The following is a 25183-nucleotide window of genomic DNA, read 5'->3' as shown; positions in this document are numbered from 1 at the left end:
ACTATACCATGGGGTCTTTTATATACTTTCAGCATCTTGCTGGAAAGGTGATAGCTGAGAATTTTTTTTTTTTTTTTTAAAGATTTTATTTATTTATTTTTTTCCCCCCGAAGCCCCAGTAGATAGTTGTGTGTCATAGCTGCACATCCTTCTAGTTGCTGTATGTGGGACGTGGCCTCAGCATGGCCAGAGAAGCAGCGCGTCGGTGCGAGCCCGGGATCCGAACCCGGGTCGCCAGCAGTGGAGCGCGCTCACTTAACCACCAAGCCACGGGGCCGGCCCTGAGAATTTTTAATCAGTGTATCTGATAGTATAGATCATTGCTTCAGGAATACAGCAAGAAAACCACAGCACAGTAGAGAAATATCATACTCAAGGCAAAGCATGCAAAAGTGTTGATTTTGGAATGGGACTGAACTCTGGATTGCCTATCCCTTTTGACATATTGAATACTATTTTTAAATAGCTTTATTATTTCTGTAACAATGATACATTCTTATTCTAAAAATTCAAGAAATATAGAATGCAAAAAAGGACCCAAAACTTACCAAAATTTCATGACTGGTTAAAATCACTGTAAACATTTTGTTACATCTTTCCAGACTTCTTTCTATACTTACACACTTTCTATAATTATATGCTTATATGTATATATATAACTGTATAATTCTCCATAAATGGGATCATATTACACGTGCTATTTCATAACCTGCTTTTTTCATGCAATAATATGTAGGGGATATCTCTACCTGTTAATAAATATAGGTCTGCATCATTTTTAAGGCTGCATAGAGTTCTGTAACATGTATATAATATAATTTATTTAACCAACCAATTCAGATAGCTTCCAATTTCTATTAGTGTAAATAACACTTAGGGGGGCCGGCCTGGTGGTGCAGTGGTTAAGTTTGTGCATTCTGTTTCGGGGGCCCAGTGTTTGCTGGTTTGGATCCTGGGTGTGGACCTACTCACTGCTCATCAAGACAGGCTAAGGCAGTGTCCCATATAGAAGAGCTACAGGGCCGCCCTGTGGCTTAGCGGTTAAGTGAGCGCACTCCACTGCTGGCGGCCCGGGTTCAATCCCCGGCGCACACCGACGAACCGCTTCTCCGGCCATGCTGAGGCCGCGTCCCACATACAGCAACTAGAAGGATGTGCAGCTATGACATACAACTATCTGCTGAGGCTTTGGGGGAAAATAAATAAATAAATAAAATTACAAAAAAACAAAGAAGAGCTACAACTCTACAACTATGATATACAACTATGTACTGGGGCTTTGGGGAGAAAAAAGAAAAAAAAAAAAGAGGAAGATTGGCAACAGATGTTAGCACAGGGCCAATCTAAAAGTATATATATATATTTAAATGAATGCCTTTGCATATGTATTTGTAAACACTTGCTCAATTGTCATTCCATTAACTCCTTAGGTTATATTCCTAGAAATGGGGATTCTTTGATCAAATATAAAATATATTTTATATTGCTCCATATTATCCAATTTCTCTTTTGGAGAAATTGCACCAATTTTACTTCCCATTAACTTTGCACACCCTCACCTTTTCTCACATTCTTGGCAATGCTATCAGTCCTTTCAAACTTTGACAAATGAATAGGCAACACACACACACAAACACACACACCTTCATTCTTGCTTGGTCCATAGCTGAGGGACCCCACGTGTTTTAAGTCAGACCCCACCTATAGTTCCCAAGTGACCTCGGAGTGTTTCTGGAAGTTATTACCGCAACAGAGATGGAATGCTTGCTCATTCTACAGCAAACAATATAAAAAATCCCTATACATCATTCTTGTTCTAAATCCCTTCCCAGCTGCTTCTCCCTCCACCCAGCCAGGAGTGAAAACTCTCTACTCTTCACCCACGCTATATCCAGCCTCCCTCTCCTCTCTGTCCCATTTCCCAACCTAGGTCGTCCTTGGGGAGAAACTTGTTTGGATTGAAAAGCAGAACTGATACTCACAAATAACCACTCCAATTGACTCATAAATTTGGTTAAATGCCACAAAAGAAAAGGGAAGGACATGTTGAGAGATTAGAACAAGGAGACCTAATTTAGATTGAGAAGGTTAGAGCAGGCCTCTTTGAAGAGTGAGTTGAAGGAGTGAGCATCTGAGCATGCGCAGGGGTTTGGCGGGTGAGGATGAGGGGGCAGCTTGCAGGCAAGAGAGCCTGGTGCTTAGGGGATGGAGAGAAGGCCAGTGTGGCTGGGTCACATCATTTCACACTTGTAAAATGAAAAAGTATATCCCCGTTTTGAAGTTTCAAGAACCATTAAAGGAAGATGTGAAATTTTAATCAAAGGTTCCTAGGGGCACGGGTTTGTTTAAAAATTTTTGTCATTTATTTTTACATTTTAAAGTAATATATGCTCATAATAATAATTCACATTTGTTGAGTGTTCTAAGTGACCTTCATGTATTAACTCATTTAGTCCCTACAATAACTCTGAGATAGGTACTATTAATATCCCACCTCTCCCCACTCCACACCATCCCTCTCCTCTTTCCTGCTTTATTTTTCTCCACAGCGCTCTTTGCCATCTGACGTATATTTTACATATATAGTCATGTGTGCATCTACATATATATATATATTTTTTTAATTGTCTATCTCTTCTGACTAGAATATAAACTCTTTGAGGGCCAGTATTCTTGTATGTTTTATTCATTTTTATATCTCCAGTGCCTGCCACATAGTAGCTTCTCACAAAATTCCCGAATGAATCTCCATTTTGTAGATGATGAAACTAAGGCACAGAGAGATCAGCCTAGTAAAAGAGCAGGGACGCAGGCAGCCGGGCTCCTAACTACCATGCTGCTTTCTGCCTGTCCGTGTGAACAGTCCAGATAATGCAGAGGCTATAAACTAAAATTAAGGTTTCCCCTCCCCCTGCAAATCCCCAACGCCTGCTTAAATATATATTCTTGAGATGTTTGATGCCTATACAAGCACAGCTGTCTGTTCTTTTTTACTTTCTATACAAATCAGATCAGAGCATTTGTCCTATTCTGTATTTTACTGTTTTCATTACTATAGCTTTATTTTTAACAACTAAATTGTGATTCATTATGTGTATGTACCACAATTTGTTGAAACAGAAATGGTAAGTAGGTTGGTTCCAGTCACTTATATGGTGGCGGTGCTGCAGTAAACATCCTCCTACAGGTACTGATGCATCTGTAGGATAAAGTAGAAATTGTGGGTCAGAGCCTAAGTGTTTAACATTTCAATAAATGTGTGTCAAGTTGGCAGCGAGGATTTGTAAAGATAGTCTTCTCCTTCTGCAGGCGGATGGAGGAGGAGGGAGGTTTTGGCTGTGGGGGCTGCCACCACAATTTATTCTCTCCCGGGAATCACTGAGACCCAGAGCGCCCAGGTGGAGAGCCCGTCGGCTTTATCAAGCTGCCAGCTTTTCCAAGTTAGGGCAGACGGGTCTGATGGCTAATTTTGCCAAATTTCCTGAAAATAATTTGGTCAAACTCATAGCTTTTCCTCAGTCTGTATTGTCCCTCGGGTAAGTGATAAATATTCTGCCGTTTGTCACATTTCTTCTTAAGCTCTCCTTCTATGTCATACCAGATAAAGCACAGAACGGATAATTATAGTTAGCGCTTGACAGCTGCTGAAAGAAAATATATTTTTCAGACTTCCTAGGCTCACCACTTTTCAAATTCCTTTAAGTCTGAGAAGCCTTATATGAGGTAATCACTTATTTTTCTTTGATTTGTCATATATTATTAAAAGCATTAAAAAAAAGACCCACAGAACTACGCAGCATGAAAAAATAAATAGATTGAGTTTCATAGGCCTAGAATGTGATTTTCTAAATCTGAATCTTACTGATGACACGAAACGAAAGGCAAAAAAATATATATGTATTACTTTAATGTAATAAGCTTGCGTGCTAATTGGAGTATCCCTTTCCCTACCATACGCAAAACAGTAGAGAAAAGCTGTTACTGAATTAGAAAGGAAACTGCAATTGGCTAATTTTCAGCTTGAAATTGATTACTTCACCCTCCAACCCATATGAAAATAAAAGAGTGGCTAGTAAGCCACCAAGAGGAAAGATAAAGGGAGCATCAGTTGTATCTGTTCATCTGGCTTTGTTCGAATTCTCCTAAGAATGGTTCTGGCTCAAGATAGCACTTGGGGAAAGTCAGGCATGTCAAGCCCTGTGCTATACACAGACTAGATGCTCCATAAATTTTGAATTAATGAGTTAACTTATTTTCCTTGTAAAAAATTTTTAAATGATTGGTGCTAGAGCCTCCATTTACAAGTATTAATTCAGCAGTGTAAATCAGCTGTAAAAGAAAAGAAGTAAGAGGCTGTGCCCAAACATAAGATAAGTAACAGGTTAGCAGGAAGTCAGGAGAAAACAAAGAACTATGGGGGAAAAAGGGCAGATTTCTAAAAGAACGTATAAAGTTTTTAGTCCTGGATTATCTAAAAGACTAACCTTGATTCTTATGTTCACCGGCTAGTTTTTCTCACGGGGAGATAGATTCACGTAAGATTTCAGAGGAATGTGTGATTGTGGCCAGTGCATTTGGTTATCTTTAATGCAGGCAATTGCTGATACATTTTCATTGCAGTCAGATGATGAGTAACCAAAGGGAGTAGACATGAATGAGTATGGGCAGATAAAGGTGATACCCCTGGGAAGATGCAAACAGATTCTCAGGAGCTTCTCTGCAAGAGGAAACATCCTTTTAATTTCCAGATAACCTGAAAATCTAAGGTTTTTTTTTTTAAGTCATTGATATCATCTCATCTTTATTAAAACCTTAATTTTATACTTGCAGAAACTGAGGACCAAGGAGATCAACAGGTTGGTTGACTCTGGGGAGTGTCATTTAGATGTAAAATTGTGACCTCATAAAATGCTGGTGTTAGGGAGGATCTCAGTGGTCATTCAGACCTAAGGCATCCTCACCAGCTCCCTGAAATAGCTGAGTGAGCGCTTGTCCTCAGGGAGGTTATGTGGCTTAGCAATTACAAATGTTTAAAAAAGAATACTTTTGCCCCAGGTAATGAGGCAAAAAGCTCACTATTTCTGGAGTAAACCCATACCCATTGGGGCAAAAAGTATTCTTTTTTAAACATTTGTAATTGTTAAGCAACATAACTGGTCACCTGATGGCCCATTATTTCTGACATTTATTTCCTCCACCCTATACCTTTTCTGTTTTTTATCCCTCTTAGAAATATTGACAAATACTGTCCATATTGGTACCTGGTCCCAGCGAGCAGGTATCATCAGAGTACTCACAGTTTGGAAACACCAGTGACAGATTTCCTCTAGAGATCATGGGCCATTGTCATGTTTTCTCCACCAAAAACTTACTTTTTTCTCTTATTTTTAAAATTTTTAATCCTCTGAAATTTAAAATAATTCATTCACCAAGTATTTATTGAACACAATGGACTGAAAGAGACACAGAAGAATTGCATGATATGCAACTAACACTGACGGCACAAACAGCCTTTAATGGAACAAACAGCTACAAACAGAGATCAAGAGTATGACGGAATGAGGCCAGAGAGGAAGGAGCAGTGGGCAGAGCACAGCCTCTGGAGACCAGTTCATATCGCAGGTGAAGCTTCACTGGTGGGAGACTCATTTCTCAAAGCAGCTAATCACGATTCATCTGAAGGATTGCTGTGAAAATTAGAAATGAGGAATAAGATACGCACCTTGACTAGTCGTATTAGTTTGCTGGGGCTGCTGTAACAAAGTACCACAAGCTAGGTGTCTTAAAACAACAGAAGTTTTGAGGCCGGCCCCGTGGAGTAGTGGTTAAGTGCTCGCGCTCCGCTGGTTAAGTGCGCGTGCTCTGCTGCTGGCGGCCCCGGTTCGGATCCCGGGCGTGCACTGACACACCGCTTGTCAGGCCATGCTGTGGTGGCGTCCCACATAAAGTGGAGGAAGATCGGCACTGATGTTAGCTCAGGGCCATTCTTCCTCAGCAAAAAGAGGAGGATTGACATGGATGTTAGCTCAGGGCTGATCCTCCTCACAAAAAACAAAAACAGAAATTTATTCTCACAGTTCTGGATGCCAGAAGTCTGAAATCAATATGTCAGCAGTGCCGTGCTCTCTCTGATGGCTCTAAGGAATAATCTGTCCTGCCTCTTCCTAGCTTCTGGTGGTGGCTGGCAATCCTTGGAGTTCCTTGGCTATGCAGCTATATCACACCAATCTCTGCCTCCCTTGTCACATGGCTTCTCCCTGTGTCTCTCTGGGTCTCACATGGCCTTCTTATAAGGACACCAGTCATTGAATTTAGGGCCCGCCCTAATCCAATATGACCTCATCTTAACTAATTACATCTGCAAAGATCCTATTTCCAAATAATGTTACACATTCTGAGGCTCTGGGTGGACATGAATTTTGGAAGGACCCTATTCAACCCAGTTCAGTTACTAAGGACTCAATAAGTAGAAGCAATTATGGTTATCAAGTGCCAACGTGCAAATGAACAGAGAAAAATTATTTCAGCGTGGGCTGGAGTGCTTAAAGAGAGCTTCACAGAAGAAGTGAGAGAGTCAAGCAGAGCTTTACAGAAGTGGTAAAATTTAGATGAGAACTGAAGATGTAGCAGGGTCTATCAGGTGGGGAGAACAGCATGTCAGTATTTTGACAATAGAGTTTTTAATCTTGTAAAATCAGAATTCTCCTTTGGTCCAACAGGAATTAAAAACTGTAATCTTTTATGAATGGATAAGCACGTATATTATCTATTGCTATCTATTATCTATTGCTTTATAACAAATTACCCTAAAACTTAGTGGTTTAAAATAATAAACATTTATTATCTCACACCTTCTGAGGGCCAGGAATTTAGAAGCGGCTTAGCCGGGAGATTCTGGCTCAGAGTCTCTTATGAGGTTGTGGTCAAGAGGTCAGCCAGGGTTGCAATCATCCAAAAGCTTGTTTGGAATCAAAGCTTGAGGAGCAGCTTCCGAGATGGCTCACTCATGTGGCTAATGGCAGGAGTCAGTTCCTCACACATTGCTCTCACCATAGGGCTGCTTGATTACCCTTATGACACAGTAGCCAGCTTCCTCCAGAGTAGCTAAACAGAGAGAGCAAGGAAGAAGTCAGGACGCCTTTATGACCTAATCTTGAAAGTCACGCACCATCACTTCCTCCATATTCTGTTCATTAGAAGCAAGGGGGAGGAGAATTAAGCTCTGTCTTCCTCTTGAAGGAGGAACATCAAAGAATACGTGGACATATTTTAAAACCACCACATCACAGTACATCATGAAATCATCCATTCCTTCAGCTATTGGACTAGTTTCCTAAATTTGAGGTTCCTAAATTTCCATGTTATTATTATTATTTATTAATACAATAATCATTTTGAACACTCACAATGTGCCAGGCACTGTGCTTGCAGCTGGGAATTTTGAACAAATTGGCCCAATGCTTGCCCTCAAGGAGTTCACAGTTTGGTTGAGGAGAGAGAATGTGTCCATAAATATAGTGCACTTACACAAGAGACAAAAGGGAATGTGAACAAGGGCTTTGGGTCTGTACTACATGAGGGAAACTGCAGAAATCAGAGAAGGCTGTGGGGTAGATGGCACCTGAGGGCCTTAGCCTGCCTCCTGGTATAGAGTAATGCTGAGCAGGTCGTTGGGGAGGGACATTCTAGGCCAGAAGATGGGAATGTGCAGGGCTTGTAGGGGGAATTTCAGGTTGTCCAAGGTGACTTTAGTGGAGGGGGCAGAAAAGGGAATGGGAAGGTGGATTGAGCCAGTCTTGGAGGCGCGTATGGAATACACTGTGTTAAGGAGGAAGATTGAACTGGATTCTGAACAAAGGGGAGAAGTTTCTAGAGCAGGATAATGAATTCTTAGATAGGAGTTTTGGAGAACAGAAAAAAACTGGACCAGAGAAACCAGTGTGTATGTATGTATGAATTCATTCATCACTTATTCATTCATTTAGCAAATTGTATTGCAGACCCACTATGTGCCATGATATATATGAAATCATCACAGAGATAAAAGTACAACTGTGACAAGCACTACAAAGAGAAGGTAAATGGTGCAATGAGAGCACATGTTAGGGGATTTGACTTAAGCAGGAAGTTCAGAGAACTCTCCTCAGGGCAGTGATAACCCAGCTGAAGTCTAAAGGATGTCCGAGAGTAACAAGCCATGAGGGAGTAGGAGTCAGCACATGCAAAGGCCCTGAGGTGAGTACAAAGGACTGAAAGAAGGCCAGTGTAGTAGGAGGAACAGAGAAGGAGGGAAGGAGAACATGGTTAGAAATGAGGTAGGAGAGGAAGGCAAGGATCAAACCATGCATGGTCTCATGTTAATTAAGTAATTAATGTGCCTCCACTTACAAGGACTTCAGTTTTCAGGAAATGTTCCATTAAAATAGTAAAATCCAAATATAAAATAAAGATTATGGCAGGAAAACCACAACTTAAAGTGACAAATGCAGAAAGAATAATTGAATGTCTGAATGCTATGTAAGCGAATGGACTGGAAACTTGACCCTGAGCTTCCTGATGGCCAAGGTGAAAAATGAAAACATTATAGATTATGTAATGCTCAGAGCCCATGAAGAAAACACATGAGAAAATCATTTAGCAGGCAGATGCAACAGAAAGATGTACTGATGGGCAAGCTGCGGCATGAGAATGGAAAAGATTAGGAACATCAGAGGAAGACATTGCAGAGAGATTCACTGATTAGTTAATATAGTTACTGAGACTCTATAATATCTGTGGATATTATCTCCCAGTCTCTGTGGAAACTATTATGGGACGAGTGATTATTATTTGTCATACGTATTCCAAATAGAAATGGAATATATCTTACTTTTTAAGCCAGAATAATTTCCTTTGGTCTCAAATTGAAATAGCAGGGGACATGGTGTCTAATTACTATCTCTTAACCATCATAGAAGCTGGCACTGCTCAGAGTGGGAGGGAAAAACGAGATGGCTTGTTTATCAGTAGATGTAAAAATGAAGTAGGAAGATTTGTCCTGTTTCCTCCTGTGACTGCTAAAAAGCAGGAGGATCGTCTGAGGCTTTCTTGACAGTTAGAGAGAATGGCATCCTGCCTTAATCTCTTCCACCAAATTTCACTCTTGGACCCAGGCCGTTTCTGCTTTGGCAAAGTGACAGGTGCCGTTGTGGACTCTGTTCCCAGTGATGGTGAGCCAGTGACGGGCTCCCCTGGCCCAGCGGAACCTTTTGAAAACCCTGTGTGCAGTGGTTGCCAGAGCCTCAGGCACTGTCAGGTGCCTGGGGGACAGGGGAGGGGGCAGAGGAACGCTATACAGATTTTAGCACCACAGAAAGGAGCATTCCATTTTCTACCTTGTAGCAGAAGCCATCTGAAAAAGCGAACTTAGGACAAATGGCGTGAAGTTGAGCCTTCTGCTTTAGATACTGTTCTTTCCTCCAGCTCCCCTGCCCCCAGCCCCACCCGTCTTTTTCACAATGGACAATATTAGTTTCCCAAAGGGGAACGTTCCAGGCGAGTTCGCGGCACTGTTCCTTCCTCTGGCTTTAGCTTTAGGTGTTCAGATTTTATGCTGCAAAGCCTCATAACCTTCTCCCGGGAGAGCCCAGCGGTGGAACGCTGATTTGGGCCTTGCACAGGCCTTCTCGACCTCACAGGGCTCTAGGCCTCTCCCCTCTGGCTGGCTGCCACCCTCTTCTGCCACCAAGACCCTCAGGACTAAAAGTGGCTTCCTTTAAGAACTGGGTCATTCTTGCAAAGGATTCCTGAGTCCCGGCCCTCTGTCCAGTGAACAACTGGCTTTTATGACCGTCTCCTGTTGGTTTAGCGATAAGAGACCGATATCTGTTCAGTCGGCTGCTGCACCTGCCGCTCTGGTCTTTCTTTCATGATTGTGGAGGTGAAAGTCTGTCGAACTGAGTCAGTTCCACATTTATCATTACTTCCTAGAACTTTGAAGCCCTTTGGCGGCTTTCAGAGCATCTTGCCAATTTTATCCTACCGAGGACTGTCAGTTCTCTTTTCTAGCCAGAAAACCTGAAGCTGAACTTGAGTGCTCTCAGTGGTGTTTTCGTCAGAGCTTCCCCCAGGATGTCTCATTTCCAACAGAGGAAAGAAACTTGAGGAAAGAGTTCAGATTTAAATAATTACCTCCAGGCCCTCTCTCTCCTCTCTTCTTTTCAAAAATAGTGGGGAAATGCAATTTTTCAGCATAAAAAATAGCAACAATGGTTGGAGTAGAAAGTGAGGTTTCTTGAAATCCTGCAACTGCACAGGTGACTCAGAAAGAAAAGGGGGCTGGCCCGATAGCCTAGTGGTTAAGTTCAGTGCACTCCACTTTGGCGGCCTGGGTTCAGCTCCCAGGCACGGGCCCACACCGCTCATTGGCAACCATGTTGTGGTGGTGACCCACATACAAAATAGAGGAAGATTGGCATGGATGTTAGCTCAGAGTGAATCTTCCTCAGCAAAAAACAAATCAAAAAAAGACCAAGCCAAAAGCCCCCAGCCATTCTGACTTCTCCCAGCCAGTTTCCTGGTTTAGTGCAGGGGCTCCCAAACTGCATCGAGTCCCAGCATCACCTGGAGTGCTTGCTAAAACCCGGACTGCTGGCCCACCCTAGAGGTTCTGATTCAGTGGGGCAGTGAAGAGGCCTAAGAATTTGCATTCTAACAGGTTCCCAGTTGCTGCTGGGGCTGCTGGTCCTGCGACCACACTTTGAGGACTAGTGGTTTAAGTCTAATGGAAAGGACAAGGGCTTTGAAGACAGGTGGGCTTGGGCATGAGTCCCAAACCTGCAGCTTGCTGACCAGCTGTGTGACTTTGGGGTCTGGGCCTGAGCATCTCTGAACCAGTTTCTTCATCCTTTAAACAGAAGAAATGATATCTAGCCCGCAGACTTCATTGATTCAACAAATATTTGCTGTATGACTGTTGCAGTACCAGGTTCGAGGCTGGGCAGTGGGGACGTGACAGTGGATGAGACGCCCTCCCTCCACCAGCAAGAAAGATGTCCTGATTGCCTAAATTTTCCTCTAAAGAACTTTTTCCCGTGGGTCCAATTCATCTGAGAAACACAATGTCAGTGTTACCTCTTACCCAGGGGGATGAAATGCTGCTGCAGCTTCCCCCGCCTGATCCACACCCCCAGATCCAAGAATCCTGCTAAAAAAAACCTTCTCTCTAAGGCAGGCATTAACTTTTTAAAAAATACTTGACTAAAAAAAATTTTTGAACAGGTAATTCATGTACATGATAATCAATTCAAAAAGTATAAAGGGGAACAGAATAAAAAGTAAGTATTCCTCCCACCCCTGCCCCTGCCACCTACTTCTCCTGCCAGGGAGCAGCCCCTGCTGCCTTCAGACTTACCTCTAAAGTGAGTTTGCACAGCTGGGGTGCCCTGTAGACCCTGGGGGTATACAGAAGACATGATGGCTTCTCTCTCTTCAAGAACAAAACCAGAGGCAGGAGGATGCTCATGGAACAATGTGCTAGTCACAAAATCCAAGTATAACACACAAGTTATGAGGGGTTCCTTTAAATTAATTTTAATTATTCAGATTGGATTGGGAGAGTTGAATTTTAAGCCAGATACTATAAGCCAGGAGATTATAGACATGGACTGGAGGTAAAAAGAAAGGTAGGAGGCATTAAAGAAATCACTTCTTTTTAAAAATTCTTAAAGCATGTTATTTCTCATCCATCACTTTCTACCTGATATTATATTTATGTATATATTTATAGCATTCTTATTTATGGTATATATCTTATAGGATAGTACTTTGTGTACTATTATGTGAATAGCACTCCTTGGGATTGTGCAGGGCACAACCTGTACAGCTGTACGCAGTGGTCCCTGTATATGCCAGAACTGCCTTGATCATATTTGTATCCCTTCACCGTATGCTTAGTGAATATTTTTAGCCAAATTACTTTGAGGTAAGGTGGACAACATCTCAAAATGTTATGGCTGGGGCATAAGGTCAGAATAAAGAGAGAGATGATTGGAGAAGTAGGCAGGGGCCAGGGAGTGAAGGCCCTTGTAAAGCTTACAGGGAGTCTGGTGCATACTCTGAGGGCAACAGTGGGGCAGTGATACACTCTGTTTTGCAGTTCAGATGAGCCTCTCTGGCTGTAGCCCAGAGAGTGGCTTGGAGGAGAGGAGGGAGCAAAGCCTGGGAAACCAGTGAGGAGGCTCCTCTAGGCAAGAAGGGACTGTTTTGACTCCATTGGTATCAGTGTGGATGGAGAGAGGTGGACTGATTCAAGGGATATTTGGGAGGTAGAAATAGATAGGTCTAGGTGATTCCATGTGGGGCCCAAGAGAGAGGTGTCAAGGACACACTTCCTGGCTTGAGGAGGTGCTGAAAGTAGCAGTTTCAATATCACAGTGAAAGGACAATGCCAAGAGTGGCATTTTATGTCTTAAAGTGTTTGGAATTTATTAAATATTTTTAAGAAATAAGTAAAACTAAATATTTGTAAAAATGCAAACATTACTTATTATCAATCTAATATAAATTGTTAGCAGATAAAATTAATGAAAAGAAAGTATTATTCAAAAAACCCTGAAGACCCGTATTGCCACCACAAAGCAGATGATGGTACTAGTTAGTTATGGGACACCAGAGGGAGAGCAGTTGAGAACTGTTTTTAAACGTTGGCTCCTTTGTGCCTGAGGAATACGCCCATTGGCAATTCAAGATAAGGATCAGGAGCTCGGGAGTAAGGGCTGAGCTCAGTATATCAACTTGGAATCATCAGTCCATGAAGGCAATTGAAACTATGGAAAGAGTTTTGTGTAAGAGAGTTGACCTGAGCTTTAGAAAAGGCTAGGATTTTAATTGAACTAAAAGATGTGTAGGTAGCAGGATGGATTTACAAGCTAAAGAAAAGGGCCAATCCAAGAAAGCTATGGAGTTAGGACTAAATGGATACTGTTAATGGTGTGCTGGTAAATGTTTAACAACTTGCTCTTTAGAAGTGAAGGGAAACCCTCCTTTATAGTGTTTGCTGATTTCTGTGGTGTAAATACTCCCATCATGATAGTCAATTTCAAGCTATCAGTGTCACTGAGCATGGAGTTGGCAATCGATGAGCACAATCAGCTCTTGTGAGCGCGTGCAAGTGAACTCTAGCCCACAGCTGGCTGGAGTCCTGATAGAAACAGAGGATTCTGTCAGGGAGTGGTGTTGGGTATGTTTAAGAGATAAAGTGAACCACTAGTGTGGCTATAAAGATAATAACAACTGTTGATGAGGATGTGGAGAAATTGGAAACTTTTACACTGCTAGTGGGAAGATAAAATGGTGCAGCCTCTGTGGAAGACAGTTTGACAGTTCATCAAGAAGTTAAATGTTGGCCGGCCCGGTGGCTTAGTGGTTAAGTGCGCGCGCTCTGCTGCTGGCGGCCCGGGTTTGGATCCCGGGTGCGCACTGAAGCACCGCTTCTCCGGCCATGCTGAGGCCACATCCCACATACAGCAACTAGAAGGATGTGCAACTATGACATACAACTATCTGCTGGGGCTTTGGGGAAAAATAAATAAAAATTATAAAAAAAAAAAAAGTTAAATGTAAAGTTACCATATGACCCAGCAATTCCACTCCTAAGTATGTTCCCAAGAGAACTGAAAACATATGTTCACACAAAAACCTGTACTCAAATGTTCATAGTGGCATTATTCATAATAGCTGAAAAGTGGAAACAACCCAAATGTCCATCAACTGACTAATAGATAAATAAAATGTGGTATATCAGTTCAGTGGAATGTTACTGAGCCATAAAAAGGAGTTAAGTACTGATACATGCTACAATATGGATGAACCTTGAAAACGTTATGCTAAATAAAAGAAGTCAGACACAAGAGGCTGCATATCGTATGATTCCATTTATATGAAATGTCTACAATAGGTAAATCCATAGAGACAAAAAGTAGATTTGTGGTTGCCAGGGGCTAGGGGAGGGGAAGGTGGAGAGTGAGTGCTAATGGGTAAGAGTTTGAGAACTCTTAACGCCCAGTTTGAGAAACAGGGTTCTGGGAGACTGTGGTGTTGTAGCCACTCAGATATATCTGCTCCACTGGAGTTATAGAAGCCGTGTCTGTTGACCTCCAGGCTAGAGGTCTGTCCTCCAGGTTCAAGTTCTCCGTCATAAACAGCTAACACATCAAACATTAGCCTGTTCTTTGCATAGGCCAGGTCCCAGTTGGCCTGTTTCTTTCATGTATGATTAAAAGCTCAGGTGAAAAAATTTAATGGAACATTTTGATCTCATTAAAACCCGAGAAAAGCACATCTTGAAATATAATCTCATAAAGCCCTGCCTCGTAGACAGGTGTGAGTGCCAAACTCGCATCTATCAGAAAGGGATTGGAATTTATAAAAGGACATTTCGTTCCCTGGCGACAAAGCCATTTCAATCCTGGGATATTGACAAGCAATCCTGAAAAGCCCCCTGCTCCCGACAGACGGGCTGCAGTTACCAAGTGCCTGAATGTTAGCGACCAGCCTTTCTCTTGCAGAGATTAGCTTTGGGGGAGTTGCTGGAGGAGAAAAAGTGGAGAAAGGACAGATGTTGTTTCATATGTACGAGGAGACTGGGATTAGAGCAGAGGGTGAGGCAGAGCGGGCAGTGAACATCAGGGGGAACCGAGGAGGGTCTAACTGCTGCTGTCATCATTGCTGTTAGGCCAGAAATGTCACCGGGCTCCCCTCTCCCAGCACTACTGCCAGAAAGAGGAGAGGAGGGCCTGGGTATCCCATCCGTGAGCCCTCTCCAGGCAGGGTCAGAGCAGTAGCCGGCGCTTCTTTTTTTTTTTTTTTAAAGATTTTATTTATTTATTTTCCCCCCAAAGCCCCAGCAGACAGCTGCATGTCACAGCTGCACATCCCTCCAGCCGCTGTATGTGGGACGCGGCCCCAGCATGGCCGGAGAAGAGGCGCGTCGGCGCGCGCCCGGGATCCGAACCCGGGCCGCCAGCAGCGGAGTGCGCGCACCCAACCACTAAGCCACGGGGCCGGCCCCGGCCGCTTCTTTTTTCAACCAACTTACAAGAGCTTTCCTGAACACAATCTCCTAATTGTCCTGAGAGTTTGATGTTACCCAGTTTGGGGGGATCTATTTAATCATCTTATTGTAGGGGGTTATCAGCCCCATTTTATGGGCAGGGGAGCCGAAGCACTGGGAGATTTAATAACTGGTCCTGATCATGCAGTTTGGGAGTGGCAGGACAAGATGAGGATCTCCAATCCAGAGTGCCTTGCACAGCTCCAGAGTTGCTCTAGAGTCCTGCCCTTTTCCCACCCTCAGTCACTCAACAAATACTTACTGAGAGCTACTGTGTGTCAGGCACTGTTCTGGGCACTTGGCATACATCAGCGAACAAAAGCAAAGATCCCTGTTCTTACAGAGCTGACATCTGATCTGGAGTGGGAACAGGGGCATAGATGGACAATAAATGTAATGAGTAACTAAGTTATAAAGTGTGTTTGAAGGTGGTAAGTGCTATGGAAAAAGAAGTCATTCAGGATTTGAGGATCAGTGGGACAGAGGGGAACACATTACAGTTGTAAACGGGGAAGTCCCAGCAGTAGGGATAATATCACGGGGATTTTGTGGGGGACAAAGTGCCCAGCCCGGATCCCAATGCACAGGTGCTCATATGTGCTCACTAATGGACCACACTAGGCCCGTCTGCCTCATTAGCCTGTCAGTATCTCCCAGGAGCCCCCAGGCCAAGGCTGTGCCCAAAACAGACGGGCAGCTCAAGTTACAGACAGGCTGGACAGCAGGGTCAGGGTCCTGCCTGGCCCAGAGCGTGGTGGCACGAACTGCCCCAGCCGAGTGTGGAGACCCAGCATCTGCTTTCTGTGATGTGTCCATGGCCAACCGGCGGGGCAGACTAACCACTTTCCCTGCTGTTTTTGATCAAAATGGAAGCTGGGAACCCAGAGTAGAATAGAAAATGCTGAAAGAAGGGACAAGGGAAGGCCAGAGCTCCCCCATACTCCTTCAGACTGGGAGCCCCAGGGCCCCCAGCATCGCGTTGCTAGGCAACAGCACACAGATTGAGGACAGCCAGCAGGAGCCAGCCGGCTTGGGGTCTGTTTGCTTTGGCAGCTACCGGGTCTGGGAGAGGGGGCGTCACTTGTAGGTAGAGGAAACAACAGACTACGTGGGGTAATTAAAGGAAGGCCAAAAAGGCGTCCTTGACCTATAAGTCTGCCCCAGTGCCTGCCATTCCACCTTTAGTGATTTGCTCTTTCAAGTGAAGACCGTGGTGATAAACTTTTTGTGTGTGTGAAACTTTTGGTTCAAACGAAATCTTAACTGAGGAGAATAAACATGTAAAAGAGATTAAAAAAATGATGTTGCTCTGTTAAAGGGAGAATCCCCATTCCCTTTCGAAGGAGCTGGCTTTCTAAACCCCCAGACTTTGGAGCCTAATTTTAAAATCCCTGGGTTAAAGTATTTCAGCCCCCTGTTAAAAAGTGAACAGCCTTGGGAGCTGGCCCCGTGGCTTAGCGGTTGAGTGTGCGCGCTCTGCTACTGGCGGCCCGGGTTCGGATCCCGGGTGCACACTGATGCACCGTTTGTCTGGCCATGCTGAGGCCGCGTCCCACATACAGCAACTACAAGGATGTGCAACTATGACATACAACTATCTACTGGGGTTTTGGGGGAAAAAAAGGAGGAGGATTGGCGATGGATGTTAGCTCAAGGCCAGTCTTCCTCAGCAAAAAGAGAAGGATTGGCATGGATGTTAGCTCAGGGCTAATCTTCCTCACACACACACAAAAAAGTGAACAGCCTTTGTTTGATAAAATATGAAGGTATTTTAAAATTACTAATGCATCATGACAGATTTTAAGGTTTTCTGTCTGTGGGGGGATGGATAACAGACTCCTTAGAAGATCTGATGAAAACGTGGACCCTTTGCCTGGAAAAATGCACCTACCTACAATTCTGCATGTGGTTGTATGGGGGAAGCTATCCATGGACCGTCAATTAAGGACCCCTGTCTTGTGGGAGATTCGTTTATCTGATTTGCTTCCAAAATGGGATAAATACTTAAGTCTTGAGGCATAGAAGAGTGAATTTTGAAAGAGAGAGGAAGGAGAAAAAGATTTGCAGGAGAATTAGAACCTTGGGGGTAGGGCCCAAGAATCTGAATTTTTAACGTGATCTCCAGGCAGTTGTGATGATCAGACAGTGTAGGCACCAGAGGTCTAGAGCTGGTACGTCTAGGCCCCAGGCCCCAGGAGACACTGCCACTGAGTGGGCAGTCTTAGGATGGTGGGAAGGAGGGACAGAAGGAGACGCCCTGCTGCCCTCCCCAGTCTGACGGCTGGAGAACAACAGAAAAGGATCTGTGCCACCCTTCACAAGGGGTCAAAGCAAGGTCGCTGTGCCCCCGAGCCGCAGCTGGAGTATCGCCCAAAACCTCCGTGAAGGCAGACTGAAGCAAAAAGAACAAAGAACAGGAGCTCGGGAAACCAGCCAGCCGGGACTGGGCCTAAGAGAAAGTCTCATTTGGGGCACTGATGTTCAAATTCTAACACTTCTCTGTGGTTTTCCATGTTCTGTGCTAAGTAGGGCTCATTCCTCCCTCCCAGCAAAGGGCTGGTCTCTCCTTGGCAGTCAGAATCGTTGAATGGGATCTGCTCCGTCTGGGTCAGGTGCTCTCCAGGCAAAGGAGCGTTTGCAACTGAGTCAGAAAATACCTGTCGACCCCACTGTGCCAACCTCGGGGCGTTTGCCTGGCCTCCCCTGCCCCCATCTTGACATTCTCCCCAAAGCATCTGCCTTTCAGGACAGAGAGGAGAAGGGAATTGAGCATGCGGTTGGGGGAACAGCTGGAGGTGGCCTCCTCCAGACCCAAGGCCTCTAGTCAGAATCCGGGTTTACTTAAGAACCTGTTTCTTGACACAGGCCCTGTCCCAGCCAAGACAAACCCAGGTCGTGTTGATCTCCAGCTTCCTTGGGTGGTTGTGGCTCCTGATCGCAGGACTCAGGATGTGAGACACCTGCTGGGCTCTGTGTTCCGTTTGTGGGGCGGCGGTGGCAGGGGGTTGTCCCTTCTCCCCCAGCAGTCTCTGGGCAGTGATTCTTAGCCCCGTCAGTGTTTTACTCAAGTGTACCCATTTATCCAAATTGTACAGTTAAGATTTGTGGATTTCAACGTACAAACTTCACCTTTAAAAATAATAACTGTAAAAAGTAACTTCAAGTGAGGAGGAGTGGGTGGAAGTAAATGGGGAGTGGGTGGAGGTAGATGAGCAAAAATGTCAGAACTTGATAAGTATTGAAGTTGAGTGATGGGTACATGGGGGCTCATAATATTATTTTAAAATATATATATTTGAAATTTACCATAATAAAAGTTAAAAAAAAAAAAGCTTAGAGATGTCTGTTTTCTCTTAGAAATCTCCCTTCCTGATGAAAAATCTTAAAGAAACACACTTTTTACCCTAGCAGTTCTGCTTCTGGGAATCTATCCAAAGGAAATAATCAGCGATACACAGAAAGCTCCATTGTAGTGCTATTTAAAATAAGGAAAAATTGGACAAAACTCAATGTCCAACAATAGAAGAATGGTTAAAGAAACTATGGTGCAACCATAAGACATGAGAAAGCACTTGTGACCTAAAATTAAATGGAAAAAAGTCACAATACAAAACTATGTACCATATGATCTTCACTTTGTTTTTAAAAATAATACGTGTGTATAGAAAAAGACTCTGGAAAGAAATACAATAGAACGTTACAAATAGTGATCTCTGCATGGTGGGCTTGCGGCAGATTTCTATTTTCTTTTTAATTCTAGCCTGTATTTTCATCTTTTCTACAATTAACATTTATTACTTTGATAATTATTTTAAAAGCTAAGATGTGCCATTTTGAAGGAAGGGGGAAAAAGGTGGAAGGAAGAACAGATTTCCACGCAGGTACCAGCTGCAAAATAATAAGGTAATGGAACTGGAAGGAATCTTAGAAATCAGAAATCGCCTAAGTCCAACCTTCTCAGTGTACAGATGAGAAGACTGAGGTCCAGAGGGGTGGAAGGACCACCGAGGGCATTTGTTCTTTCTCTCTCGGATGGCTTGTTTTAGTACCCCACCGAGCCCTCGCTTCCCCTGAGGACATTTGCAGCCTGGGCATACCTGTGTTAACCCCTGGAGGGCCCGTTTGGGGGCAGCCCTTTGACATTCCAGCCAGTCTGGGCCACCCATTGCCAGCATCCTTGACCGGCTGGGCTGGAGAAACACCCAGGCAAGAAGAAGGCCGGTGGAACAGCAGACCTCACCGCCAGCCAATCCCCCAGTTCTTCTCCCTCTGACAGTCCTAGCTGGCCATCTCCGTCTTCTCAGCTCTGCTATTGCAGAGGTTACTTCTAAGCAGCTAGGCTAAATGTTTGTGGGGTCTGGCTTTCAAACCATCATCAATGGAAAAGAAACAGTGTGGTTCAATGGTTAATGTCAATTTGGAGTCAGAGACATGTTACTGTCTTTGCCAGAGTCCTTAGACATTGTCTTAGTCCATTCAGGCTGCTATAACAGAATACCATAGACTGGGTGGCTTAAAAGGCAAACATTTATTTCTCACAGTTCTGGAGGCTGGGAAGTCCAAGATCAAGGTGCCAGCAGATCCAGTGTCTGGCGAGAGCACTCTTCCTGGTTTGCAGACAGCCATCTTCTCGCTTGTCTCCTCACATGGCTGAGAGGGAGAGCGCTAGCTCTGTTCCTCTTCTTATAAGGACACTAATCCCATCATGGGGGCTCTACCTCCATGACCTAATTACCTCCCAAAGGCCCCACCTCCAAATACCATCATATTAGGGCTTCAACATATGAATTTTGGGGAGACACAAATATACAGTCCATTACAGACATCAAGACCCTACTCTGGAGAAAGTGAGGGCAATGAAGAGCATGCAATAATAGTTAATTGTAGAGAATGTGGAAGACCGGAAATTAGCTTATTTGTATATGTGTTTATAGTCTGTCCCCTCCCCACCCTACCCCTGCCAGCACACTCCCCACCATATATACGTATTTGCTCCTTGAGAGCTGTGACTTTGTCTCAAACACCACTGCTTCACCGGAACCTAGCACATAATAGGTCCTCAATAAATACTTGTTGAATGTGGAATAAGTGAACATCATTTTCCTAGAATGTAGAAGACCTGACATGTTCTAAATTAACAATATTTTCAGAGTTTAAATATTTCAATTCCAAAAGAGCAGAATGTTTGAAAAAAAAACTTAGCAGTTAATATTTACTTGCACAACTGCAATGCAATGCTTTCAAGCAGTTGTTAATAGCAAACACATAAACACCAGGGAACCACCATGGGCATATCCAGTGAGGCTGTTATGATGTCCGCTCTGTCATTGCCTTCCACTCCTTCCTCCACTCTTCCCTCTTGGTGTCTCTTGAATTTGGCCAACCAATTGGATGGTAATTGAAAAAAAAAAAAAATGTATATATATATATATAATGAAAAAAATTTATTTGGGGGATGTTTCTTAAATTTAGACTATCAGATCATCAGGCTTCTACTCTCTGGGGAACTTAATAGAATAACTCAGAGATTGGGCACGCTCTCCAGGACCTGTGACGTAACTTTTTTTCCTAATTGAAAAAATTTGTGGGGCCCAGCCTGGTGGCGTAGTTGTTAAATTCCTGTGCTCCTCTTTGGCGGCCTGGGGTTCACAGGTTCGAATCCTAGGTGCAGACCAATGCACTGCTCATCAAGCTATGCTGTGGTGGCGTCTCACATACCAAATGGAGGAAGATGGGCACAGATGTTAGCTCAGAGCCAATCTTCCTCAGCAAAAAGAGGAAGATTGGCAACAGATGTTAGCTCAGGGCTAATCTTCCTCACCACCAAAAAAAAAATTGTGGTAAGATACACATAACATCTTAACCATTTTTAAGTATACAGTCAGTGGCGTTAAGTACATTTACATTGTTGTGAACCATCACCGCCATCCACTGATAGAACTCTTCATCTTGCAAAACTGAAACTGTTTTGCTCAGGGGCCCAGCCCTGGCAACTAATCTTCCACTCTCTGTCTCTATGAATTTGACTACTCTGGGTACCACACGTGAGTGGAATCATACAGTATTTGTCCATTTGTGACTGGTTTATTTCACTTGGCATAATTTTCATTTTTATTACTCCTGTGGAATTGGGTTGGTGGGGGCACCAAGGCCAGCCCTAGGTAGAGCTGAGAAATAAGGAGGGGGCTTATCCCCAGCTATCCTACTTTCCTGGCCATCCTTCCCTCAGTTCCAACCCACCTCAGGTCCCTACTGATGGCTAAGTGTCTTCACTCTCCTCATCCCACCTCCCACTTACTCAGGGAGAGCATCTGACTGGCCTTGTGTGGGCCATGTGTCTCTGCATTGGCAGAGGAGAGTGGGCCACCCCATTTGACAATGCCACCAAGACTGAATATACTAAGGAGGGGATATGTCCTCCTAAAGAGGCTCTGTCACCAGAGGAGGGGGCAGGCAAAAACATCAGATGTCCATGACAGGGGAGGTCCTCCAACGAACTTTAAACTGCCTTTCAGCCTCTCCATGCCAGGCGCTGGGCTCGACTCTTTCCCCCTTGGGCTCTGTTTGCAGAGTCTTTTACACCCTTGGCTTTCCTTGCAAAGTTTTCAGCAGCTTGAGAGCCAGTGCTGGGCCCCAGACACACTTTGTGAGTGTGATTGGAGCCCACGCAGGTTGCCCTCAAACACCAGCAGCCTGGAACACAGGCTCCAGACTCAGACTGCCTGGTTCAGTCCTAGCCTGGCAATCTCCTCGCTGCGTGGCCTTGAGCAACTGACTTCACCTCTCGATGCCTCAGTTTTCCCATCTGTAAAATGGTAAAATAATAGTACTTACTTTGTTAGGTTGTTTTGAAGATTTAAAAAACCTCTGTGCTAAGTGCTCAACGTATATCATCTTATTTACCCTCACAACTGACCTATTGCACATGGGAAAAAGGCACCCCTTTCTGGGCCCATCAGCCCCACGATAGGGCACACCACCCAGCACACAAAGCTTGAGCTAGATTGCAGCCTCTGCTCACGCCCTGCGCGAGACAGCCTTGTGCGTAGCCTGCACAACTGTGCACAGCACCCCTGCCTATGAGGCAGTATTTGTATTTCCCCGTTTTCTAGATGAGGCAAGTTGAGCACCGTGTGGTAACGGGGTGGAGGAGTCACTTCTAGCTTGCCTATTTACTTAGGGCGCGCCAAAGAGGCTAACCACCGCTGTGTTGTGGACCACATCCCTTTGTCACCAGCTCAGCAGCTTATATATCTTCCACAGTGGATGGCAACCACATGCATCTCTAGCACCTAATCGATAGGTGACCACCAATCTCTAATCTCTAATCTATTACTTTGATAATCATTTAAAAGACTAAGACCTGTTTTTGAAAGAGTGGGGGGAAAGGTGGAAGGAAGGACACATTTCCATGCAGGTACCATCCTGACGTGGCAATTATTTGATCATTTCAGCAGTCCACTCAATACCTAGACAGCAAGGACTAAAAACATTGTGGGTCTGAGTGACCCTTCTGGAGTTGAAAGATCAGTGTCACCAACAGATAGCTCAGTATTTGGCAAAGCAGATTCCAGCTTTGGCATTTTTTCCTTTTGTTTCTCATGTTCCCCGGGAGCATTATGTGTGGCTGGGTGATTTAGGGGAGGGCGGATTAACTAAGGTGCCCTCCCCTCATTTCCAAACCCTTCCCTTCTTTCCCTGATGGACAAGCAGCAGCCACTGCCTACTGTGCCTCATTTAAAATTGTGATTTGGCTGTGTGTCATATCATTGGTCATGGGGGGAGCAAGGAATTGTGTGCTGGGTATATATACTGAATATATTTGTGCCTTCTTTGTGAATCTGTATATTAAGCAGACTATACACTTTCAAAGACAGATCACTGGGTAAATTGAGATACTGTCGGAGAAATGATTTGTTGCAGAAAGCTGAATATAATTGATGAGTGTTGCCATTATGTCTCTGATTTAAGTGTTTGTCTAAGCTTAGTATTGAATGGTGAGATCTCGAAGTGTGGTTCAGATCTGGAACAGCTGCAGCAGAGCCAGCCACCTTGGACGGTGTAAATATCCCCAAGTGACTTGAAGTAAATTAGCACATATTGAAAGGGAAATTTTCTAAGGCTTGGAACCACCATTTTCCCAGCAAACCTCCCACCCGAGTGGGACCCAGGGGACACCAAGTGAAAGACAATGAAAAGGAATGGACTTGGCCCAGTGTCTGCAAGAGGCCAAATGCAGTCAGAGTGAGCTGAAATTATCTGCTCAAACAGATTAGATATTTTAACACCAATTCTCAGGCCTCAGAAGTGCGACTGGCTGCTGGCAGACAACCAACACTGTCTTTTTTAATTTTTAGATTCGGCTGTTAAATTTGGCCCAGTGTGAGTTTGTGTTTGATCAGAGGGATGAGGGTGGAGGATTCTGGTGGGAAAGCCTGGGTTCTAGCTCAGCGACTTGCCAGCTGTGTGACCTTGGACAGACCATTTCACCCCGTTGAGAGTGTTTTCTCATCTGTACAATGAAGGAAACAACCCTGCTCTGCTTGCCTTATGGGGAGTTTGAAGATCAGATGAGATGGTGTGGAAACACTATGCAAATGACTGGCGTAATTATGTTCACAGGCAGAACATCGAATCCTTTCTGCCTGGTTCACTCAATTCTCCATTTAATTTACATACTGTGGATTTTACTCTTCATTCTTGCCGCAAAACCTTTTGGAGAGTATCATTTTTAGACCTGGAATTGATATATGTGTAGTTGCCCTAGTTATCTCAGAGTCCTCTGAGATAAGGAAAAGACTGGAATTACCAGGAAAAATAGATCCAGGGAGACATTAGCCCAAGGGCACAAAGAATTCCCATCCTGATGTTCTTTCTTTCCTAGATGACACTGACATCTAAATGCAAAGCCAAAGATCCTTGTCAAAAGTTAGGCTCACAGGGGGTTAGGCTCACAGGGGAAGGCCCGGTGGCGCAAGTGGTTAAGTGCACGCACTCACTTTGGGGGCCTGGGGTTCACAGGTTTGGATCCCGCACACGCACCAACACACCGCTCGTCAAGCCATGCTGTGGTGGCGTCCCATATAAAGTAGAGGAAGATGGGCACGGATGTTAGCTCAAGGCCAATCTTCCTCAGCAAAAAAAGAGGAGGATTGGCATCGGATGTTAGCTCAGGGCTGATCTTCCTCACACACACACAAAAAAAAGTTAGGCTCACAGTTCCCCACATTTTCCCCTTCTCCCCTGCATCTTCTCCCTTTGGATGAAAGTGCTGAGTCTATGTGTTGCTGTCCTGAGGCATTCTGGGCACAACACCTGGTAAAAATTTATAATAGAGGAAAATAAAAACAGAGCTCTAAAATTGTTCTCATCATCCCAAATTTCTGAAACTACAGATCGAGAAACGACATGTTTATCATATTTCCACAAGTCTGAGATGCCATTGCTTCTAAGACATGCCATTTTTTATGTACCACAAAGAAAGAAAAAACTCTATCAGTTAAAATAGGACACAATGTGCCCTTATTGGGTCAATTATAAGCCACATCTTGATTTAACAGATGTTAAAATGTGAAAGAAATATGCATCTTAGAATAGATGAAATGCATCCCGTTTACCTTTTCCAAAAGGTAAAGCTTTCTCCTTTTGGTTCTGATGCATCCTTAGATTAGCAGATTTCAAACTGTCTCATTTTTAGTTTCAGCTCCTTGCATTTATACATGTTGTGCAATAATGCTTTCCTATGAGTTGAAGGGGGACATTAAATCTATTTTTCTTATGGACACAATAATACAAAGTACTTCTGCACTTGAATATAGTTTTAGGTAAGTGCTGATTGTAAAATATTTGTCAGAGCCAAAATCACATTAATTCTGTGGTCTGTTGTGTTTTACAAGATTTAAAAGAGTAAGAAGTGATTAAGGATATTTGGCACATCAATTGTGTTTTCATTCTCCCAAGTAGTGCTTTTTATTGTTTTTTGTGTGTGTGTGTGTGAGAGAGATTGGCCCTGAGCTAACATCTGTTGCCAATCCTCCTCTTTTTGCTGAGGAAGATTGGCCCTGGGCTAACATCCGTGCCCACCTTCCTCTA

General features: G+C 44.0%; 1 protein-coding gene across 2 annotated transcripts in view; it reads left to right on the top strand.

Annotated features, from left to right (window-relative positions):
- The window catches only part of ELAPOR1 (endosome-lysosome associated apoptosis and autophagy regulator 1), a 71927-nt gene that overhangs the window by 12547 nt on the left and 34197 nt on the right, over positions 1-25183 (top strand). The window lies entirely within an intron of this gene.

This window comes from Ceratotherium simum, chromosome 2 (assembly GCF_057802395.1).
Source record: "Ceratotherium simum simum isolate JZ-2026a chromosome 2, ASM5780239v1, whole genome shotgun sequence".
In the NCBI taxonomy this organism is placed as follows: Eukaryota; Metazoa; Chordata; class Mammalia; order Perissodactyla; family Rhinocerotidae; genus Ceratotherium; species Ceratotherium simum.
Note: the sequence above shows the minus strand (reverse complement) of the source record. Positions and strands in the feature narration are given on the sequence as shown.